General features: G+C 39.0%; 1 pseudogene; it reads right to left on the bottom strand.

Moving 5' to 3' along the window:
- Window positions 1-1,307: 1,307 nt before the first annotated feature.
- On the bottom strand, window positions 1,308-1,655 carry LOC114212334 (NADH dehydrogenase [ubiquinone] 1 beta subcomplex subunit 3 pseudogene; annotated as a pseudogene).
- Between the last annotated feature and the right edge of the window lie 4,345 nt (window positions 1,656-6,000).

Below are 6,000 nucleotides of genomic sequence, written 5' to 3'. Positions count from 1 at the left end.
TGTGCCTAAACATTGACCCAGCTGTTTCAATCTATGAATTTTCTTCGAAAATGTACAAGTATATATGTACAAAGATGTTCATCTTCGTGTTGTTTATGGTAGAAAAATATTGGCAAAAAACAAAGTATGCACATATGATTGGTTAAGTTGTGGTTCAGCCACACAATGGAATATTTTGTACCCATAAACATATATTAAAAGGAAATAATTTTGTGACCTATTAAGGGAAGAAATCAGATGAAAAATACAGCATGTGGTTCATCAAAAGTATGTGTTAATACAATATTGTATTCTCTCTGCTGCCATCTTAGTTGGGTATAAGCCAGAGAGATCCAGGAGGGAAAATATTGTTCTGGAAGCCAGTTGCTTCTGAACCAGCTTTGTGTCTTGGGGAAACCTCTTCCTGTCCTGTGTTTACCCTCTCTTATCTATAAATGAAGGAAGGCATCATACCTAAGTGACCTGTGATTCTTGGACGTGAGGCTTCTCCACCTCTGAGATGCTATTTCTGTTGTCGCACAGGAGATCTAACTGTGTTTACAGTAAACAGGAAGATGCTTTCCTCATTTCCCCAAAAGTTTTTCTCATTGTTCTCTGCCTTGTCCATTTAGAGCTACTTTATTTATATATTTATAGAAACCATTTATCCCTTTTGAGCCCTGATCATTCTTTTTAGATTTGAGATGATCAAAGCCACCACTTATGTCTTTCACTAACTGCGCATCTTAGAAGCTCATTTAGAATTCTCAGAAACCAAAAGCCAGTGAGGTGAAGTGAAGGGGACAGATATGTCACCTTGGGGGAAACTCCAAAGTGCCATTATCACCTTTAATGGGGTGTTTTGAAGGGAGAAATCAGTCTGCATTTTCCCTGTGCCCTCTGATTTGTTTCTTCCTGCTCATTGAGGGACTCAAAGATGGCAGCTTATAGAGCTTCCCCTTTGCCTTGCAGCCTAAGAGTGGAGCCTTCTAATTTACTTTTGCAGACCAGCAGATGCACTAGACTTTCTCCTCACCCCCACTCCCAACATCACATGGGCAAAGTGGACCACAGGTTTACTTTTGACAAATAGCATAAGTGATGTGAAAAAAATATTGAAAAAAATAGTTGGGCTTCCTGTTGTGATTTGTTGTTTAAATCTTGAATTTGGTTTGCATCATACAGGTATGAGGTTTTATTTATTTTTTATTTTTTTATGTATTCTTACTTTATTAAATCTTACTAGTATTCTTTAAGGGAAAAACACACAGATGAGTAGGCCACATTGAAGAAATCTTATTTTTATAAGAGAGTTAAGAAGTCTTTAAGATACTTCCAGGTATTATCTTCAGTGATGCTTCTTATCTTTATTCTTGGACTCCAGGTAATATTCCGCCCCTACAGCTACCACAAATGCTGCAAATCCCCATTTGAATCCTTTTAGTAATGCACCAACAAAGGAAACATTGTTTGCAAAACCACCCGTGTATCTCCAAGCTTCACTGCGGCCCCATGGATCCCTTAGCCCTCGTGCAGCCAGCCTCTCCTGGACAACTCCTAATGGTGTCCTTTCTATCTTCCATTGTTTATAATCTCAAAGTTCCAGTTTACTAGGGCCGTGTTCATGCCCATGTCCATGGGCCATGTCTGACAGCAATCTGACCTCTCACGACAGTCAATAGTCAATCAGGCATGAGGTTTTAAATAATTTAACAGAAGACTTTTAATGATGGAGAGTTGTCTGTTCTCTGTGTTTATTGCCACTTATTGGAAACTAAAAAGGCAGGTCACCTTTGTCTGAATAGCAACCAAGTAATGAGAGTTCCTGTTCTTACCTGTCACATGCTAAAAGGAGAGGGTAGGGAACTCTGGATCCCAAGTGTGAAAAGCTGAGGTCCAGAGTTTCCCTCTGCATCTCACAGGAAGGCCTATGTACGGAGTAAAGGTATGGACCCTGAGCCAGATAGAGACACAGTCAGACCTCAGCTGTCATTTGTTATTTCTCTCTCTTACAGTCAGAGCATGTAACTATGAGTCCACACTTTCTCATCTACGCATTGTGGCAGTGGTTGTGGTTGCTTGTAGAATTTTGTGGGAGTTAAGAATATCAAGTGTAATACACACACACACACACACAATGTGTATATATATATATGTATATATATATATATATATATATATACATACACATACATACATGAAAATGCTGAAGCATCTGGAACATAGGTGTTCAACCAATAATGGTAGATCTATCAAAATCCTTATTTTAACAACTGAAAAATTTTTATTCTTGAAGTGTAGTTAACCTACAATGTTATATTAATTTCAGGTATACAATGTAGTGATTTGAGAGTTCTGTACATTACCCAGTGCTTACCATGATGAGTGTCATCACCATGTCACCACATAATGTTATTAAAACATTATTGACTGTATTTTGTATGCTGTACTTTTCATCTTCATGACATTTATCAAAATCATTTTCATCATCTTTATTATAATTCTCAGCATATTCCTTGAACAGTGTTTCAAATACTTGCTGTAATTATGATGAAATTAGATTAGTTTTGTTTAATGTTAGACTTACTTTATATGCTTATGAGAGATACCTTACAGACAAAAGTGTGTAAAACTTGAACCTTTTCATAATAATAATAGTAATAACAATAAGTAATAATAACATAATATTAATCTTATGATAACAATTATTTAATAATAATAGTAGTAATAAGAAGTAGTACCTTCTTATACAGACAGTATTTCTGTCTTTCCAGTGAGAACTGTGAAGCCTCTGTGATTATCCACAAGCAAATCCTGTCTCCCCCTCAGAGGTCCTATCTTGCTCTTTATAGTTTCACCAAATTTATTCCTAAAAAAATACGTGCTTTGGCTTTCTACATTTTTGAACTTTTTATAAAAAGGATTATAGTGTGTGCATGTTGCACATATGTGTACATATGGCATGCTTTTTTATCTCAACATTATATTTTTAAGATTCATCCATGTGGATGGGTATACCTACAGGGTGTTCTTTTTCACTGCAGTAGAGAACTCTTATGTGACACACATGTACACTGTTTATCTTCCTCCCATTTATGGATGTTCAGGGTAGTTTCCAGGTTTTATTTGATTTGTTTTACTTTCTGCTTTTTTGAATGTAATGCTAGTAATATCTTCTGTTGGGTTGAACTACATGAAATAGGCATTTTTTATAAATCGGAATGATACAGACTAGGAATTTCATGTGATCCAACCAAATTCCTATCTCTTGGTGTATATTTGCAAGATTATATCAGAGGAATATACCCTGGTGTGGCAGAAATGCCAGTTCCTAGGGTATGTGCATCGTCAACTTTGAAACTGATACTTAATTGTGTCACAAAGCAATTGCACCATTTTGTACGCACTGTAGGAAACCTCCCGGTGGCCCACCTCCTGTCAACACTTGATAAAGACTTTTTATTTTGATGGGTGTGAAATTTGGTTTTGATTTACAATTCTGTAATTACCAATGAAGTTAAGCATCTTTTCATATGTGAATTTGCCATTTCTATGTAAACATGTGCAGGCAGCTTTGGAAGCTGCTAATGGGCGGAGGCAGAAGGATCCTGAGGCGCATTTGCTAGAAAAAGCCGAGGTTGCCTGTGGCAATGTGGATGGTAAAGGTGATTATGCTGAGGGCTTGGGAAGAAGAGAGGAGGCTGGAGAGAGAGCTTCCATGGTCTGAGAGATTACGGGTATCGTGAACAGAACGGGGGCAGAAATATGAACGTTAAAAGTGAGGTCTCAGGCAGAAATGAAGAACATGTTATTGGAAGTGGAGGAATTGGATCTTTGCTATAAGTGGCAGAGAACTTGGCTGAAATGTGTTCTAGTGTTTTGTGGAAGGTAGAACTTGTAAGTGATGAACTTGGGTATTTAGCTGAGGAGACGTCCAAGCCAAGTATTGAAGCATGGCCTGGTCTGTCCTTGCTGCTTATAGTAAAATGCAAGCGCAGAGAGTGAAATTAAAGAAGGATTGTTCAGCAAAAGGAACTAGAACGTAAAGATCTGGAAAGTTCTCAGTCTATCCATGTTGTAAAAAAAATGAGAAAGTGTGTCTGGAGGGAACATAAAGGGTGTGGCCGGACAGCCACTTGCTACATAGATTATGAGTGCGACCCAGGGACCCAGTCAGCCATTTCAGCAGAAACCAGGAATAGAGCTTTGGTTACCCGGGAAAGAGCTGTAGCCAAGCTGTTTCATTGCTTGGCTTTCTGTGCATTGCAAGGGAAGCCAATGAAGTTTTTGAGAATTTATTAGCAGTGGAAGTACTGACAATTTAGACTAAACAGAGAGAGGATGAAATGAAGGCAGATTCTACAGGACAGGCCAATAGAGCCATCTGGCTTGTTATCCTTCAAGAAGGGGGAAGAATGATCCTGAAAGCAATTCGGAGGTCCCCAGGGCTGCCACGGCCACCATGGCCTTCAGGGTGGGACTCTCTCCTCCTCAGTTACAGAGGGCAGGGCCACTTCCTCAGTTACAGAGGGCCAAGCTGCTGTGGCTACACCCAGGGCCCAGGGGATGGGATAGCCTTCCTGGTGGGCTCAGAAGGTAGGGCCACTCTGGTGGGCACAGAAGAATAGAATTATTCTTCAGCCTTAAAATCTAATGGAATTTTGCTTTGCACTCAGACTTGCTTGAGACCCATGACTCCTTTCTTCTTTCTAGTTTCTCCCATCTAGAGTGGGAAATGTCAATCCAATGCCTCTCCTATGTGTTGCACTTTGGAAGCAGATAACATGCCGGGTTTCACGGGTTCACAGCTGGAAAAGAATTTTACCTCAGGATGAATCATTGCTCAAGTCTTGCCTGCACCTAAGTTAGATGATATTTAGAGGAGATTTTGTATTCAGAGTTGATGCTGGAATGGGCTAAGACTTTTGTGGCTGCTAGGATGGGCTGAATATATGTTATACCTGAGAAGGACATGAATTTGAGGAACCAAAATGTGAAAGGTTGTGGGCTGAGTTGTGTCACCCCAAAATTCATATATTGAGGTCTTAACTCCTGTACCTCAAATTGTGACTGTATTTGGAGATTGGATATTTAAAGAGGCAGTTAGGTTAAAATGAGGTTATTAGGGTGGACCATAATCCAGTATGACTGGTGCCCCTATAAGAAGAAATTTAGACATTGACATGTACAGAGGGAAGACCATGTGAAGAAGAGGGAGAAGACAGCCATCTCCAAGGCAAGGAGCGAGGCCTCAGAAGAACCCAACTCTGCCAATACCTTTATCTCAGACTTCTAGCCTCCAGACCTGTGAGAAAATTAATTCTGGTGTTCAAGCCACCTGGTCTATGGTATGCTGTTATAGCAGCCTTGGCAAACTAATACACCTATCTATGTGGCAGTACCTCTCTGTCTTGATTAATGTAGCTTTATAATAAAGACATTCCATAATGAGTAGAGGTAGGGAGAGTAGATGTTCAAGCCTTGTTCCTGATCTTGAGGGAGAGCATTCAGTCTTTTTTTTTTTATTGCTGCGCCTCTAGTTTATTTATTTTTTTAAGTTAAATGTTGTTAGTTAACATACAGGGCAATATTGGTTTCTTAGAGTAGAATTCAGTGATTCATCACTTACATACAACACCCAGTGCTCATCACAAGTGCCCTCTTTCATCGGGTATGATGTTAATTTTAGTTTAGATTTTCTTTCTTTTTTCTGAAAATGCTGTTCATATAATGGAGGAAGTTTCCTTTTAGTCTTAGTTTGCAGAGGGCTTCTGTCATGAATGGGCATTGAAATGATCATATGATTTTTCCATTTTATTCTGTTAATGTGGTGAATTACACTGGTTGATTTTTGAATGTTGAACTAACCTGGAATTGCTTAGATAAAACCCACATAATAATCTTTTTGAAATCTTTTTTTTTTTTTTAGATTTTATTTATTTATTTGAGAGAATGAGATAGAGAGAGAGCACGAGAGGGAAGAGGGTCAGAGGGAGAAGCAGACTCCCTGCTGAGCAGGGA

This window comes from Eumetopias jubatus, unplaced genomic scaffold, assembly GCF_037043125.1.
Source record: "Eumetopias jubatus isolate StellerSeaLion01/CBP00866 unplaced genomic scaffold, mEumJub1_p1.0 scaffold_1, whole genome shotgun sequence".
Lineage (NCBI taxonomy): Eukaryota > Metazoa > Chordata > Mammalia > Carnivora > Otariidae > Eumetopias > Eumetopias jubatus.
Note: the sequence above shows the minus strand (reverse complement) of the source record. Positions and strands in the feature narration are given on the sequence as shown.